At 49.3% G+C, this 17273-nt stretch overlaps 1 pseudogene across 1 annotated transcript; it reads left to right on the top strand.

The window, feature by feature from the left end:
* Nucleotides 1-397: 397 nt before the first annotated feature.
* On the top strand, nucleotides 398-4225 carry LOC311613432 (glutamine synthetase-like; annotated as a pseudogene). Its single transcript has one exon. The product of its transcript is annotated as a glutamine synthetase-like (transcript).
* Nucleotides 4226-17273: the final 13048 nt, after the last annotated feature.

Genomic DNA, 17273 nt, shown 5'->3' with positions numbered 1-17273 from the left:
AGCTGAGTGCCATCAGCAGAGGAGTGGATGAAAAGCTGTGGTACATTTGTGCCATGAAACACTATGCAGCTGTAAAAAGGAAGGATCTCTTACCCTTTGAGACAGCATGGAGGGACCTGGACAGTATCACGCTACGTGAAATAAGTCACAGAAAGACATGTATCACATGACCTCACTCATATTTGGAATCTAACAGAACAAACTGATGAACGGAGTGGATCCAGAGACATGGAGGCATGGACCAGAGTGCGGAATCTCTGGTTCGGCGGGGAAGTGATCTGCGAGGACCTGTGTGCATACATGCGTGACCTGTGGACACAGACAGCGGGACGGTGAGAGCCTGGGGGGGAAGGAGGGTTGGGAAGAGTCGGGGGGGTGGACATATGTAATATTTTAAACAATAATTTTTTTTAAAGAAGTCTTGATAATGGGTTCATAATCCTTGAAATCCCTTGTGACAAATCCACGCATGGGTCAGGGCCCTGCCCACGTCCCGCCTGTTTGGCTCTTCATCTCCTGCGTTTTGTGGGTGGGCACACCCGCCCCTCACTGAAGCCTCCCGCAGCCAGGGCCCTGCTTTTGGCCTGGGTTACGGTAAGGCCCTCCTGGCGGAGAGCCATTGCAACTGCACATCATTCTCCCTCCTCCGTGTGGATTTTAAAGTTTTAACATCTTGGAGGACACCTCAATGTAGTCCCCAATTTTTAAAAATACATTTTTATTTATTTTGGAGAAGAAGGGAGAGGGAGAGAGGGATAGAAACATCAATGGTGGGAGAGCTGCTTCCTACATGCCCCCCAAATGGGGACCGAGCCCGCAACCTGGCATGTGCCCTTGACAGGAATTGAACCCAGGACCCTTCAGTCTGTAGGCCGATGCTCTATCCACTGAGCCACACTGGCTAGGGCTGTAGCCTCAAATTTTGACTCTGTCAGCTGTGAGTATCTGGGTCTCCAACCCATAGCAAATTAAAATATAGAAAGAGACTGCTTCAGACAGACACCCTGGTAATAGAAGTTATAAGTAAACTATCAGAACGCCTTTATTAGAGAGAGAGGGACTCAGCAAACAGCTGGTTGGCACCATGGAGCTCAGACCCTTGGGGTAGTCCCAGCCATTGAGGAGCCACTTGCCACTAATAATCTGAGAGATGCAAATCAAACAATGCGGTACCACCGCACACCTGTCAGAATGGCTATCATCAACAAATCAACAAACACAAGTGCCGGTGAGGATGCGGATAAAAAGGAGCCCTCCTGCCCTGCTGGTGGGAATGCAGACTGGTGCAGCCCCTGTGGAGAACAGTATGGAGTTTCCTCAAAAAACTGAAAATGGAACTCCCATTTGACCCAGTAATCCCACTTCTAGAAATATATCCCAAGAAACGAGAAACACCAATCAGAAAGGATGTATGCACCCCTATGTTCATAGCAGCACCATTTACAATAGCTAAGATCTGGAAACAACTTAAGTGCCCATCAGCAGATGAGTGGATTAGAGAACTATGGTACATCTACACAATGGAATACTACACTGCTATAAAAAAAAGAAGGAATTCTTAACACTTGCAGCAGCATGAATGGACCTGAAGAGCATTATGTTAGCGAGCCGAGGATGGGAGAAGAGCCGAGTGTCTGAGCAGCACTCCCCGCGTCCTCTCCTCCTCTGCACCATGCTCTCACGGCCTGCCCGCCCGGCCCCCTGCCCCCCGCTGTCTGCTTGCCCCCCAGAACAACTTCCACCATGTCCACCTCGGGAAGTTCCCAGTTGAACAAAGACGTCAAGCAGATGTACCTGTCCCTGCCTCAGGGGCATAAAGTCTGCCTATGAATGTCTGGATTGACGGTACTGGGGAAGGACTGCGATGCAAGACCCGGACCCTGGACAGTGAGCCCAAGGGTATAGGTGGGTTGCCCGAGTGGAGTTTTGATGGCTCCAGTGCTATGCAGTCTGAAGGCTCCAACAGTGACATGTATCTTGTTCCGGGACCTTTTCCACAAGGACCCCAACAAGCTGGTGTTCTGTGAAGTCTTCAAGTACAACCAAAACCCGCAGAGACCAATTTAAGATACACCTGCGAACGGATAATGGACATGGTGAGCAGTCAGCACCCCTGGTTTGGAATGGAGCAGGAATATGCTCTCATGGGCACAGATGGACACCCCTTTGGTTGGCCTTCCAACGGCTTCCCTGGACCCCAAGGTCCATACTACTGCGGCGTGGGAGCAGACAGCCTATGGCAGGGATATTGTGGAGGCTCACTACCGGGCCGGCTTGTACGCTGGCATCAAGATCGGAGGGACAAATGCCGAGGTCATGCCCGCCCAACGGAAATTCCAAATAGGACCCTGCGAAGGAATCGAAATGGGAGATCATCTCTGGGTGGCCCGTTTCATCTTGCACTGTGTGTGTGAAGACTTTGGAATGATAGCAACCTTCGACCCCAAGCCCATTCCTGGGAACGAATGGCGCAGGCTGCCACACCAACTTCAGCACCAAGGCCATGTGAGAGGAGAACGGTCTGAAGTACATTGAGGAGTCCATCGAGAGGCTGAGCAAGCGCCACCAGTACCACATCCGAGCCTATGATCCCAAGGGGGGCCGGGACAATGCCCGGCGCCTCACCGGATTCAACGAAACCTCCAACATCAATGACTTCTCCGCCGGCATGGCCAACCGCAGCACCAGCATCCGCATTCCCCGGGCTGTGGGCCAGGAGAAGAAGGGGTACTTTGAAGACCGGTGCCCCTCTGCCAACTGTGACCCCTTCACGGTGACAGAAGCCCTCATCCGCACGTGCCTTCTCAACGAAACGGGCAACGAGCCTTTCCAGTACAAGAACTAAGCGGACTAGACTCGCAGCCATCCACCTCCTTCTAACTACTCCACCCCACGCCCACTCTCACCCTTCCATTGTCATAACAAACGTAACTCAAAAGGGCAGAATATCAAGGTCCGGTTTTCCTTGTGCCCAGTTAATATCTCTTGTTTCCTTTGGCCAGGTTAGAGGGGTCAAGTCCTTAGTCTCTTACACACACACACACACACACACACACACACACCTTTCCCCCCCTATCACTGAAGCTTTCTAGTGTGTTAGTGGGGAGGCGGGGAGGGGAAACATGACCACTGCTTCACTTAATCAGGTGTTTGTCCAACGGGCGTAGCTATCTGGACAGTGAGCATAGTATTTGTGAAGGGAGGGGGAGGACCTTTTTCTTCTTTGAGTTAGCTGAAGGGAGGTAGGAGTGCTGGGCTTGCTCTGGGACTAGGTTAGATACTCTCTTTGGTTGGGAAGTTCCATAAAAGGTTATAAGCATCTTCCTAATGAAAGTGAGAATTGGGAAAGGTGGGGGCAGCAGGCAGGAAGCCCTCTTACCTGCCAACTGTGACCCCTTCCTTCGCAGGGACCTGCTTCCCTGGCCTGGGGCTGAGGGCCCTCACTGGAAGGCAAGCCCAACATAAAGGGATGGGATGGGTTAGCCCTACCTTCAAAGAACAAGTTCTCATTGCTTGGTCCTCCCGTTTGCAACACAAATCAGAGTAGTATTTTTATATTTAAATGCAAAAACAAAAAAAATTATATATACATGGGTGTGCAGATACGTGTGCTTTTTCTAAAGAAGAAAAACATTCTGGTCACCAGGAGCCAGATTTGAGGCGAGAAGTCTTGTTAGAAATAAGGCTCTCCTTTTGAGGGGGTTGAGAAGTTGGCTGTTAGGGGCCATTAAACCTTCACTACCATGTGAGGGTTTCTCTGTGCCCTGCCTGCCCTTCGGGACACAGGTTGGCTAACAGGAGCAATAACAGCAGACACCCGAGCCCATGGCTTTGGCTTAGAAAGACACGTATGCACAGGGTTGAGAAATATGAGTTGGCTGGTCAACTTGAGCATGTATGTTACTGACAATGGGGTATTGGGTTATTTTCTGGGGGACTAGCATGTCACTAAAGCTGGCCTTTTGATATATTTAAAAAAAAATTTTAAAGCAAAACCAGTTTAGATTTTAATCATATTTATAGGGATTTGAAGTCTCTGACAGAATTGCTTGTTTGCTTCCACAGCCTTCCTGTCCCCTCCTAGAGGGGAGGGGGATGGGACTGGGGTTAAACACTTGTAATTTTGTATCCTGGTGTCTGTTCTGAGTGTGAAATATTCCTTTTCGTTCCTTAAGATTCTGAGGAGTTATTTTTTCTTTTATAATTAAAAAACCAACAAACCCCACCTTCAAAGAAAAGAAAAAGAAAAAAAAAGAGCATTATGTTAAGTGAAATAAGCCAGGAAATGAAAAAAAAATACCACTTGATCTCACTCATTTATGGAAAATAAAGAACATTATAACTTGATGAACAAAAAGATAGATACAAGCAGTAAAGAACCCAGCAGACTGTCAAGTGACGCCTGGGGAGTGTTGGGGAGAGGGGGAAGAGATCAATCAAAGGACTTGTATGCATGCATATAGGCCTAACCAATGGACACATGACTCTGGGGTGGTGGTGAGGCATGCAGCAAGGGCTAGGGGAGGCTGGGGGAAGGTCAATGGGGAAAGATAAAGGAGACATGTATTGCTATATGTAATATTTTAAACAATAAAAAAATCAATAAAAATATTGTCCATACTACCCAAAGCATTTCTAAATTCACATATAATTCCTATTATGATAGTAATGGTGTTTTTTTGTTTTTGTTTTTTGTTTTGTTTTGTTTAGACAATTAGAACAAATAATCCAAAACTTTACATGAAATCACAAAAGGCCCTGAATAGAGGCAGCAATTTTGAAAAAGGACAAAGTTGGAGGTGTCATGCTACCTGATATTAAACTGTATACTACAAGGCCATTGTAATAAAAACAACATAGTCCTAGAATAAGAACATACATATAGATCAATGAACAAAAGAGAGAGCCCAGAAATAAGTATACATGTGTTCAATTAATATTTGACAAGGGAGGCAAGAACCTGAAATTGAGCTTTCAGTAAATGGTGTTGGGAAAATTGGACAAATACATGCAAAAAATTTAAGCTAGACCATCTTTTTCACTGTATATAAGAATAAACTCAAATGGATAAAATACTTAAATGTAAGAATTAAAACCATAAAACTCCTGGAGGAAACCTAGGCAATAATATCTCAGACATTTCCCTTAGCAATATGTCTTCTTGCATATATCCTCAGGCGTTACAAGAAAAAATGGGACTTCATCAAACTAAAAAGCTTTTACACTGTAAGAGAAAACATCAGCACAATAAAAAGACAACTGCTGAGTGGGAAAAGATACTCATTAGTGGTACATTGAGTAAGGAATTAACATCCGAAATGTATAAAGAACTCAGATAACTCAACAACAATAACAACACAAAATTAAGACCTGAGCAGAGAAGCTGAAGAGACACTTCTCTACAGAGGACCTACAGATGCCAATAGACATATGAAAAGTTGTTCAACACTACACTTCAGAGAAATGCAAATTAACACCACAATGAGACAACACTCACATCCGTCAGAATGGCTGTTATCAATAAAACAGCAAGTGCTGGTGAGGATGTGGGAAACAGGGAACACTCATGCTCTTCGGTGGGAATGCAGAACGGCTCAACCACAATGAAAACAGTATGAAGGCTCCTTATAACTCAGTGATTCCACTTTTGGGTAAATACTTGAAGAAACGCAAAACACTAATATATGGTTTTATTTTATTTCTTTGATTACTAGAGGCCCAGTTCACAAATACTGAGGTGGGGAGGCAGGCCCCCATGTGTGAGGAACAGGGCAGCCTGGCCTGTGCTGCTCGCTCATTGGTCCAAGGAATGAAGAGGCGGGGTTTCTGGAACAAGGGGCCAGGGCCAGGCCAAGAGCTGAAGGCAGTCAAGTCAATGAGGTGGCAGCGCCAGGTGAACAGCTGAAGGCAGTTATGTCCACAAGGGGGCGGGGCGAGGTGAAGAGCAGGCAATTGTGACCTAAGCAGGAGAAAGGCTGTTCGCCAGGGATACAGGGAGGTAGAAGGGGCGGAAAGGGGCGGGGTGGGGATGCCTGCTGGCAGTGAGGCCTGCTGCCTAGCACCAGGGACCTAAACAAGGAGTCTGGGGTTTTGAGGGATTGGCTCAATGATCAGCCAGAAGAGGCCAAGCCAAGAATGGATTGGGGCCAGAGGCAAAACCTGGAAGTGGTCCAGTGGATAAGGCCAGGTGAATGAAGATGGGGATCCCCAGTGGCCACAAAAGCCCCATCTTCCCGTGGTCCAGACTGAATGCCAGCAAGAAGGTCCCTTGTCCTCAAAGAAGGGCTTTCCCTGTGAATGGGGCAGACCCCTCGCCCTCAGGGCCCAGCGACCAGTAAGTACTGTGTTTCCCTGAATATAAGACATCCTCAGAAAATAAGAGCTACTTACAGGTTTCCTTCTGAGTGAAATAGAAGGCATCCCCAGAAAATAAGCCCCCCCTTCTCCCTTAGGCTGAACATGAGAGTTTTTGTCCACTGATTCTGAAAGAAATGGAGTCAGGGTACCTCAGGAGGGCGGGTCAGTGCCCCCAGAGTGGAAAGTGATTTCCAGGGACTTGAAACAGCTCTCTCCCGATGTCAAAGCCCATAGACAGGGCCGTGGGGGTCGCAGGACACTCAGTTGTGAGATGCCCCATGGTGGGGGCTGTGGGGGCCTCCGAGGCTCATGGAGGTCCATGGCTGTCTGAATGGGGGGGCTGGTCTCCCCATGCTTGTGGACCTGGGCCCAGGGTGGGGGGCAACCTGTGAGCAGAAAGCCAACTGCCCTTGGGGCATTTAGTCACCAAACAACACTTCCAGAGGTGCTGAGGTAGGCTTCCTTTGGTGAGGAGCAGGGCAGCCTGGCCAGTGCTACTCGCTGATTGGTCCAATGACCAAGGTGGTGACATTTCTGGAACAAGGGGGCAGGGCCAGGCCAAGATCTGAAGGCAGTCAAGTCAAAGAGTGGGTGGGGCCAGGTGAAGAGCAGGCAATTGTGACCTAAGCAGGAGAAAGGCAGGTCTCCAGGGATACTGGGAGGTGGAAGGGGTGGGCGGGGCCTGGGGGGAGGGGGAGAAGGCCTGCTGGCAGTGAGGCCTGCGGCCTGGCAGCAGGGACCTAAACAAGGAGGCTGGGGTTTTGGGGGGCTGGCTCAATGATCATCCAGAAGACGCCCAGAAGTCCTCCAGTGGAGAAGGCCATGTGAATGAGGATGGGGGTCCAAAGCCCCATCATCCGCTGGCTCAGACTGGATGCCAGCAAGAAGGTCCCTTGTCCTCAAGGAAGGGCTTTCCCTGTGAATGGGGCAGACACCTCGTCCTCAGGGCCCAGCGACCAGTAAGTACTGTGTTTCCCCGAATATAAGACATCCTCAGAAAATAAGACCTACTTACAGGTTTCCTTCTGAGTGAAATAGAAGGCATCCCCAGAAAATAAGCCCCCCCTTGCCCCCTTGGGCTGAACGTGAGAGTTTTAATCCACTGATTCTGAAAGAAATGGAGTCACAGGAAATTCACCAGGAAATTCAGGAATTGCATTGTTATGATGATGTTCCAGAAGATGTTGACATGATTGTCCTTGAATAAATGAGTAAATTCTTGAGACTGTAGGATTCTCAGTTGTCTGGTTTGTGTTGACAACTACAGTCCTACCGTACCATATACAGGTAATAAATTTCCTTTATTTTCATTGAACAATCAATGTGTACCATATTCTCCTTCATGGAAAAATAAGACAACCCCTGAAAATAAGACCTAGCCCATCTTTGGGAGCAAAAGTTAATATAAGAAAATGTCTTATTTTGGGGGAATCTAGAGTACCTCAGGAGGGCGGGTCAGTGCCCCCAGAGTGGAAAGTGATTTCCGGGGACTTGAAACAGCTCTCTCCTGATGTCAAAGCCGATAAACAAGGCCGTGGGGGTCGCAGGACACTCAGTTGTGAGATGCCCCGTGGTGGGGGCCGTGGGGGCCGCCGAGGCTCATGGAGGTCCATGGCTGTCCGAAAGGGGGGGCTGCTCTCCCCAATCTTGTGGACCTAGGCCCAGGGTGGGAGGCAACCTGTGAGCAGAAAGCCATCTGCCCTTGGGGCATTTAGTCACCAAATAACACTTCCAGAGGTGCTGAGGTAGGCCTCCTTTGGTGAGTAGCAGGGCAGCCTGGCCAGTGCTACTTGCTCATTGGTCCAATGACCTAGGGGGCGGGTTTCTGGGACGAGGGGGCTGGGCCAGGCCAAGAGCTGAAGGCAGTCAAGTCAATGAGGGGGCGGGGCCAGGTGAAGAGCAGGCAATTGTGACCTAAGCAGGAGAAAGGCTGGTTGCCAGGGATACCGGGAGGTCGAAGGGGTTGGGGGGGGGGGGGCCTGGGGTGGGTTGGGGAGTGGGGGGGGGGGGCGCGATGGCCTGCTGGCAGTGAGGCCTGCGGCCTGGCAGCAGGGACCTAAACAAGGAGGCTGTGGTTTTTGGGGGCTGGCTCAATGATCAGCTAGAAGAGGCCAAGCCAGTAATGGATTGGGGTCAGAGGCAAAACCCGGAAGTCGTCCAGTGGATAAGGCCATGTGAATGAGGATTAGGGTCCCCAGTGGCCACAAAAGCCCCATCATCCGCTGGGTCAGACTGGATGCCAGCAAGAAGGTCCCTTGTCCTCAAAGAAGGGCTTTCCCTGTGAATGGGGCAGACCCCTCGCCCTCAGGGCCCAGCGACCAGTAAGTACTGTGTTTCCCCGAATATAAGACATCCTCAGAAAATAAGAGCTACTTACAGGTTTCCTTCTGAGTTAAATAGAAGGCATCCCCAGAAAATAAGCCCTCTCTTCCCCCCTTAGGCTGAATATGAGAGATTTCATCCACTGATTCTGAAAGAAATAGAGTCACAAGAAATTTACCAGGAAATTCAGGAATTGGATTGTTATGATGATGTTCCAGAAGATGTTGACATGATTGTCCTTGAATAAATGAGTAAAATCTTGATACTGTAGGATTCTCAGTTTGTCTAGTTTGTGTTGACAACTAATCTTACCGTACCATATACAGGTAATAAATTTCCTTTATTTTCATTGAACAATCAATGTGTACCATATTCTCCTTCATGGAAAAATAAGACAACCCATCAAAATAAGACCTAGCCCATCTTTCGGAGCAAAACTTAATATAACACAATGTCTTATTTTCGGGGAAACAGGGTACCTCAGGAGGGTGGGTCAGTGCCCCCAGAGTGGAAAATGATTTCCTGGGACTTGAAACAGCTCTCTCCGGATGTCAGAGCCCATAGACAGGGCCGTGGGGGTTGCAGGACACTCAGTTGTGAGATGCCCCGTGGTGGGGGCCGTGGGGGCCGCAGAGGCTCATGGAGGCCCATGGCTGTCCGAAAGGGGGGGCTGCTCTCCCCATGCTTGTGGACCTGGGCCCAGGGTGGGAGGCAACCTGTGAGCAGAAGGCCATCTGCCCTTGGGGCATTTAGTCACCAAACAACACTTCAGAGGTGCTGAGGTAGGCTTCCTTTGGTGAGGAGCAGGGCAGCCTGGCCAGTGCTAATAGCTCATTGGTCCAATGACCGAGGGGGCGGGTTTCTGGAACAAGGGGGTGGGGAAAGGCCAAGACCTGAAGTTGGTCAAGTCAATGAGGGGGCGGGGCCAGGTGAAGAGCAGGCAATTGTGACCTAAGCAGGAGAAAGGCTTGTCTTCAGGGATGTGGGGAGGTGGAAGGGGTGGGCGGGTTGGGAGGGGGGGGGGGGGGGCGAAGGCCTGCTGGCAATGAGGCCTGCAGCCTGGCAACAGGGACCTAAACAAGGAGGCTGGGGTTTTGGGGGGCTGGCTCAATGATCATCCAAAGAGGCCAAGCCAAGAATGGATTGGGGTCAGAGGCAACACCCAGAAGTGGTCCAGTGGATAAGGCCATGTGAATGAGGATGGGGGTCTCCAGTGGCCACAAAAGCCCCATCTTCTGGTGGTCCAGACTGGATGCCAGCAAGAAGGTCCCTTGTCCTCAAGGAAGGTCTTTCCTTGTGAATGGGGCAGACCCCTCGCCCTCAGGGCCCAGCGACCAGTAAGTACTGTGTTTCCCTGAATATAAGACATCCTCAGAAAATAAGAGCTACTTACAGGTTTCCTTCTGAGTTAAATAGAAGGAATCCCCAGAAAATAATCCCCTCTTCCTCCCTTAGGCTGAACATGAGAGTTTTTGTCCACTGATTCTGAAAGAAATGGAGTCACAAGAAATTCACTAGTAAATTCAGGAATTGGATTGTTATGATGATGTTCCAGAAGATGTTGACATGATTGTCCTTGAATAAATGAGTAAATTCTTGATACTGTAGGATTCTCAGTTTGTCTGCTTTGTTTTGACAACTACAGTCCTACCTTACCGTATACAGGTAGTAAATTTCCTTTATTTTCTTTTAACCATCAATGTGTACCTTATTCTTCTTCATGGAAAAATAAGACAACCTCTGAAAATAAGACCTAGCCCATCTTTGGGAGCAAAACTTAATATAACACAATGTCTTATTTTCGGGGAAACAGGGTACCTCAGGAGGGTGGGTCAGTGCCCCCAGAGTGGAAAGTGATTTCCGGGGACTTGAAACAGCTCTCTCCTGATGTCAAAGCCGATAAACAAGGCCGTGGGGGTCGCAGGACACTCAGTTGTGAGATGCCCCGTGGTGGGGGCCGTGGGGGCCGCCGAGGCTCATGGAGGTCCATGGCTGTCCGAAAGGGGGGGCTGCTCTCCCCAATCTTGTGGACCTAGGCCCAGGGTGTGAGCCAACCTGTGAGCAGAAGGCCAACTGCCCTTGGGGCATTCAGTCACCAAACAACACTTCAGAGGTGCTGAGGTAGGCCTCCATTGGTGAGGAGCAGGGCAGCCTGGCCAGTGCTACTCGCTCATTGGTCCAATGACTGAGGAGGCGGGGTTTCTGAAACAAGGCTGCGGGGCCAGTCAAGTCAATGAGGGGGCGGGGCCAGGTGAAGAGCAGGCAATTGTGACCTAAGCAGGAGAAAGGCTGGTTGCCAGGGATAAGAGGTGGTGGGAGGGTGCAGGTGGGGGGCGTAGGCCTGCTGGCAGTGAGGCCTGCGGCATGGCAGCAGGGACCTAAACAAGGTGGCTGGGGTTTTGGGGGGTTGGCTCACTGATCAGCTAGAAGAGGCCAAGCCAATATTGGATTGGGGTCAGAGGCAACACCTGGAAATGGTCCAGTGGATAAGGCCATGTGACTGAGGATGGGGGTCCACAGTGGCTATAAAAGCCCCATCATCCACTTGTTCTGACTGAATGCCAGCAAGAAGGTCCCTTGTCCTCAAGGAAGGGCTTTCCCTGTGAATGGGGCAGACCCCTCGTCCTCAGGGCCCAGCGACCAGTAAGTACTGTGTTTCCCCAAATATAAGACATCCTTAGAAAATAAGACCTACTTACAGGTTTCCTTCTGAGTGAAATAGAAGACATCCCCAGAAAATAAGCCCCCTCTTCCCCTCTTAGGCTGAACATGTGAGTTTTCATCCACTGATTCTGAAAGAAATAGAGAAATTTACCAGGAAATTCAGGAATTGGATTGTTATGATGCTGTTCCAGAAGATGTTGACATGATTGTTCTTGAATAAATGAGTAAATTCTTTTTATTATTTTTTTTATCAATCTTTATTGTTCATACTATTACAAAGGTTCCTCATTTTTTCCCCGCTCCACCAGGTTCCCACCCCACCCTTTGCCCCCTCGCCCCCCCATTGTCCTGATCCATAGGTGCACAGTTTATGTTCAGTCTCTTCATCCCTCCCTCCCCCCCCCCCCCCGCCCGCCCCCGCCACCCCTACCCCTGAGTACAATCAGTCCACTGCCCTCCCATATCGCAGACTCTACTACAATGAACTGCTATTATTGTTCATCAGGTTTTTCAATCTCCTTTTGTTGTTGTTGTTGTTGTTTTTTTTTAATTAATAAACATTTTTAAACCTTGTTTTTTTTCTGCCCTGGGAATTGAGAGCAAACTTGTTTACATGTAAACTTGCCCTTAGGCTATCGAAAGGTGTAGCCATTCAAGTGTAAATGGACACATTTTTTAAACAGACATGCTGGTTGGAATTGGATTACCTGTTCTGGGTGGGAAGGGCTTGTCATTCTCTTTCTCCATTAAAATTAAGGTGTTAGCTTTAAAACCTCTTTTTGGCAAGAGACCTTAAACTTTCAGAACTTTAAATTTTTCAGATAGTAAATCAGTTACTTAGCATTTTTTCAAATCAATAATACCTCCACATGCCCAAGGATACACTTCACATAAAAGACATTTCCAAATAGATCAACCAACTAAATGAGTAAATTCTTGATACTGTAGGATTCTGTTTGTCTGGTTTGTGTTGACAACTACAGTCCTATCGTACTGTATACAGGTAATACATTTCCTTTATTTTCATTTAACAATCAATGTGTACCGTATTCTTCTTCATGGAAAAATAAGACAACCCCTGAAAATAAGACCTAGCCCATCTTTGGAAGCAAAAATTAATATAAGATAATGTCTTATTTTCAAGGAAACAGGGTACCTCAGGAGCGGCGGGTCAGTGCCCCCAAAGTCAAAAGTCATTTTCGGAGACTTAAAACAGCTCTCTCCCGATGTCAAAGCCCATAGACAGGGTTGTGGGGGTCGCAGGACACTCAGTTGTGAGATGCCCCATGGTGATGGCGGTTGGGGCCTCTGAGGCTCATGGAGGCCCATGGCTGTCCGAAAGAGGGGGCTGTCCTCTCCATGCTTGTGGACCTGGGCCCTGGGTGGGAGGCAACCTGTGAGCAGAAGGCCATCTGCAGTTGGGTCTTTTAGTCACCAAACAACACTTCCAGAGGTGGGGCAGTGGCCCTCTTTTTGTGAGGAACAGGGCAGCCTGGCCAGTTGTGCTTGCTCAGTGGTCCAATGCTTGAGGTGGTGAGGTTTCTGGAACAAGGGGGCGGGGCCTGGCCCAGAGCTGAAGGCGGTCAATTCAATGAGGGGTCCGGGCCAGGTGAAGAGCCTTCAATTGTGTCCTAAGCAGGAGAAAGGCTGGTAGCCAGGGACACTGGGGAAAGGCCTGCTTGCCGTCAGGCCAGCCGCCCCACAGCAGTGACCTAAACAAGGGGGCTGGAGGTTTTGGGGAGCAGGCTAGGCAATCAGCCAGAAGCAACCAAGCCAAGAATGGTTTGGGGCCAAGGGCAACATCTGGAAGTGGTTCAGTGGATAAGGCCATGGGGCCTATGAATGAGGAAGGGGGTCCCTAGTGGCCGAAAAAGCCCCATCTTCCCGTGGTCCAGACTGGATGCCAGCAAGAAGGTCCCTTGTCCTCAAATAAGGGGTTTCCCCGTGAATGGGGCAGAAAGCCGGCCCTCGGGGCCTGGCAACCAGTAAGTACCTCAGGAGGGGAGGGTCAGTGCCCCCAGAGTGGAAAGTGATTTTTGGGGACTTGACACAGATCTCTCTCAGATTTCAAAGCCCATAGGCAGGGCTGTCGAGGTCGCAGAACACTCCGTTGTGAGATGTCCTGTGGTGGGGGCGATGGGGGTCCCCAAGCCTCATGGTGGCCCATGGTTGTCCGAAAGGGGGGGCTGGTCTTTCTATGCTCGTGGACCTCGCCCCTGGGTGGGAGGCAACCTGTGAGTAGAAGGCCATCTGCACGGGTGGGGTCCCTCAGCCTAGGTTGTGATTGAAATATCGGGGTCAAAGGAGGTTGGCTGTGGGATAATCGGGGTCAATGCATGGGCTCCTGCATTGAGCATCTGACTCTGGTGGACAGTGCACATCATAGCCACTGGTCAACAGGTCATTTGGTCGTTCAGTCACTTAGGCTTTTATATATATATATATATATATATATATATATATATATATATATATATATATATATTGATTTCAGAGGGGAAGGAAGAGGGAGAGAGAGATAGAAACATTAATGATGAGAGGAAATCATTGATTGGCTGCCTCCTGCACAACCCCTTATAGGCATTGAGCTCACTACACAGGCATGGGCCCTTGACCAAAATCAAACCTGGAACCCTTCAGTTTGCAGGCCAATGCTTATTTACTAAACCAGGTCTAGTAGTATTATAAAATTAAAATATAGAATATTTTAATATCGCTATTTACCCTTTCTCTATAATAGAAGTGCCAGGAGTCATATGTACCAGCCAATTGGACAGATGGACAGTCGGTCACTTAACCTTTTATATAGATAGATATTTAATGCAATTGTAGTTGAAAATCAACAAAAAGGAAATATAATTTGTCATTGGTTGCTTATCCACATTTTATTAATAATGTGGTACATTGTTTCCTTTAGGCTATTGTTTCTTTTTAAAATACATTTTTTCTGAATTTTAGAGGAAGGGAGCCAGGAAGGAGGAGAGAGAGAAACATTGATCAATCCGCCTCCTGCATGCCCCCTACTGGGGACAGGGTCAAGACCACAACCTGGGCATGTGCCCTAACCTGGAATAGAACCAGTGACCTCTTGGTGCATAGGTTGATGCTCAACCACTGAGACACACTGGCCGTGCTTGGCTATTGTTTCTTATCCTAGTATATAGACTTTCTTAAATGAAGAGAAGGATGAATGGTAGAATCCTATTCTTCAAATATCATTCTATAACCTAACATTCTTCTTTTATCCTTAAGAAGTGAAAAGTAATTATAGCAATTTAAGCCAAATGTACAAAAAATACACTTTTTTTTTTTTTTTACAAAATCTACATCTTAACTAATAATAGACAAACATGTAAATTGACCATACCTCTGCTATGCCCACAGCCAATCAGAGTAAGTATGTAAATTAGAAGGCCAAAGATGGCAGCCACCCAGCTGCTCCAGGTGCAGAGCCGCCAGGCAGGGCAGGACACCTGCTATGAGAGGGAGGGAGGACCGGGGGCAAAGGGATCTACAGGAGTAGAGTGCCCCAGAGAAGATAAGACTGCAGACTCCGGAGTCTGCAGCGAAGATGAAGAAGCCAGACTCTGGCCAGAGCAAAGGCCTGGGTCCTGGGTGCCGGAGGAAAACCAGTGCTGGAAGCCAAGGGAAGGAAGGCCTATTGCACAAATCTCTTTGTGCTGCTGGCTTCTAGTCCTATAAAACAAAAGCCTAATATGCTAGTGTCTGGTCGTCTGGTCAGTCATGCAACCAATCAAAGTGTAATATGCTAATGACTAGAGGCCTGGTGCATGGGATTCATGCATTGGTAGGGGACGTGGTCTGTGGGGATCGGCCGGCTGTAGGAGTGCCACTTATCCCCGTCAGCCAAGCAGTGTTGAGAGTCTGCCCTCTGGTGGTCACTGCATGTCATAGCAACTGGTCAACTGGTGATTCTGTTGATTCCACTGTTTGATCGCTGGGCTTTAATTATGTAGGACATGTTAAGGCTGCTCAACCACTCGCTATGACATGCACTAACCACCAGGGGATAGATGCTCAGACCGGTAGATTAGCTTGCTGCTGGGGTCTGGCAGTGGAGCCCTCCTGTGGTCCCTCCCAGGCTGGCCAACCTCCCACATCCGTCCCCGGCCCCAATCATGCACCGGTGGGGTCCCTTGGCCTGGCCTGTGCACTCTTGAAATCCAGGACCCCTTGGGGGATGTTGGAGAGCTGATTTCGGCCTGATCCCACAGGCCAGGCCGAGGGACCCCACACAAGTACCTCCTGAGTGCTGCTTCCTGTGTCCAGTGCTGAAAGTCTGAGGAGGTGAAACAGTCAGGATAAGACGAGCTACTGAGGGACAGCAGCCCTGGGTCAGAGCTGACACAGCCACTGGCTTCTTGCTCAGGTAACACCCACGGGCTTGTCGGGAGCTCTGCCCTCGGCTTCCACGCTGGGAGAGTGCAGACTTGCGGCTTCACTTCCCGGAGACTCGCTCCCGGCCACCCCCTCCCCGCTCTGAGGAGGGGAGGGAGGAACAGATGAAGCACCCTGGCTCCTGACCCTGAGCCCAAAGTGACATCTGCCAATCTGTTTAAGTTGACCTAACCCAGTCATGTGACGCCAAGGTCATCCGAGGGAGGCTGGAGAAGAACACGTGGAATAGTGGACAAGCAGAGAACGCGTGCAAGGCTGTGTGCACACAGTGCTGCGGGCACCCTCAGAGGGAGAGGTTCAGGCTCCTGAGAGCATGGGCTGCATCCAGGACGGGCCTTTGAGGAATTCGGTATCAGAATGGGGCCTACGGACTCACAGGTGTGACAGACCTCATAAACAGCAGATGTGGGCTCCTCCCAGCCAGGTGGTTCTTCTCCTTCTCCTTCCCCTCCTCCTCCTCCTCCTCCTCCTCCTCCTTCTCTTCTTCTTCTTTTTCTTCTTCTTTTCTTCTTTTTAAAAAAATATATTTTATTGATTTTTTACAGAGAGGAAGGGAGAGAGAGATAGAGAGCTAGAAACATCGATGAGAGAGAAACATCGACCAGCTGCCTTTTGCACACCCCCTACCGGGGATGTGCCCGGAACCAATGTATATACCCTTGACCGGAATCGAACCTGGGACCTTTCAGTCCGCAGACCAATGCTCTACCACTGAGCCAAACTGGCTTCGGCAGAACGTGCCTTCTTAATTAGAACAACAGTCACGCTAGCAGAGCATGAGGACTAGTTCTTACAGTTGTAGCTGGTCCCCACCTTGTATGTCTGCCCCTTTGAGAAAGACAGCAACTGCGAGGGAGGCACAGCTGGGCCTGGGGAGAGGGGCTCCCTGCCCTCACTGTCCCTGGTCCATGCCAGCCAGGCCCGCACTCCTGAGATTGAATGCTCCCCTCTGTCCCACCAGCAATAGGACGCCTGCTGCCGCTGCTCTTTCTTCCTTTTGTTTGATCTTACAAGAGCCCTTACCGCCACAGGTACCAGACACCTCCCCTTTGTGACGAGGACTGCAGGCTGAACTGTGTGAACTCCCGTCTCAGCTAACGAACCAGAACATGGCTTTAACTTTTGCACTGCAAACATGTGCTGGCTTTTTTAGTCACCCCCACAGAAGACTTCCCATTTTAATAATTCAGTGCAGCCTAGTCATTTTAATTAATCGCCTTCTTTTCAGAAACATCGGTGGGCCTCATTATTTCCTCGTTAGTGCAGGTTCTGTTGGGTCTTAAGGAACTTAGGGAATGGGTGTGCAAGGACCCAGGTTAGCTCCTTCAAGGGCCTGGCTTGTTCTCCGGGGGGCGTGGGGGCTCCCTGGCTCTGACATTCCTGCCCCAGGACTGGTTAACAAACAACCTCTGGAGATTCTGGGCCTAAAACCCGATGCTGGAGACAAAAGGAAAATGCTATCCTGTTTCCCCGAAAATAAGACAGTGTCTTATATTAATTTTTGCTCCCAA

The sequence above is a fragment of the Pipistrellus hanaki genome (assembly GCF_964339955.1).
Source record: "Pipistrellus hanaki genome assembly, chromosome: 19".
In the NCBI taxonomy this organism is placed as follows: Eukaryota; Metazoa; Chordata; class Mammalia; order Chiroptera; family Vespertilionidae; genus Pipistrellus; species Pipistrellus hanaki.
The sequence above is the reverse complement of the archived record's forward strand: the minus strand, read 5'-3'. Positions and strand labels throughout refer to the sequence as shown.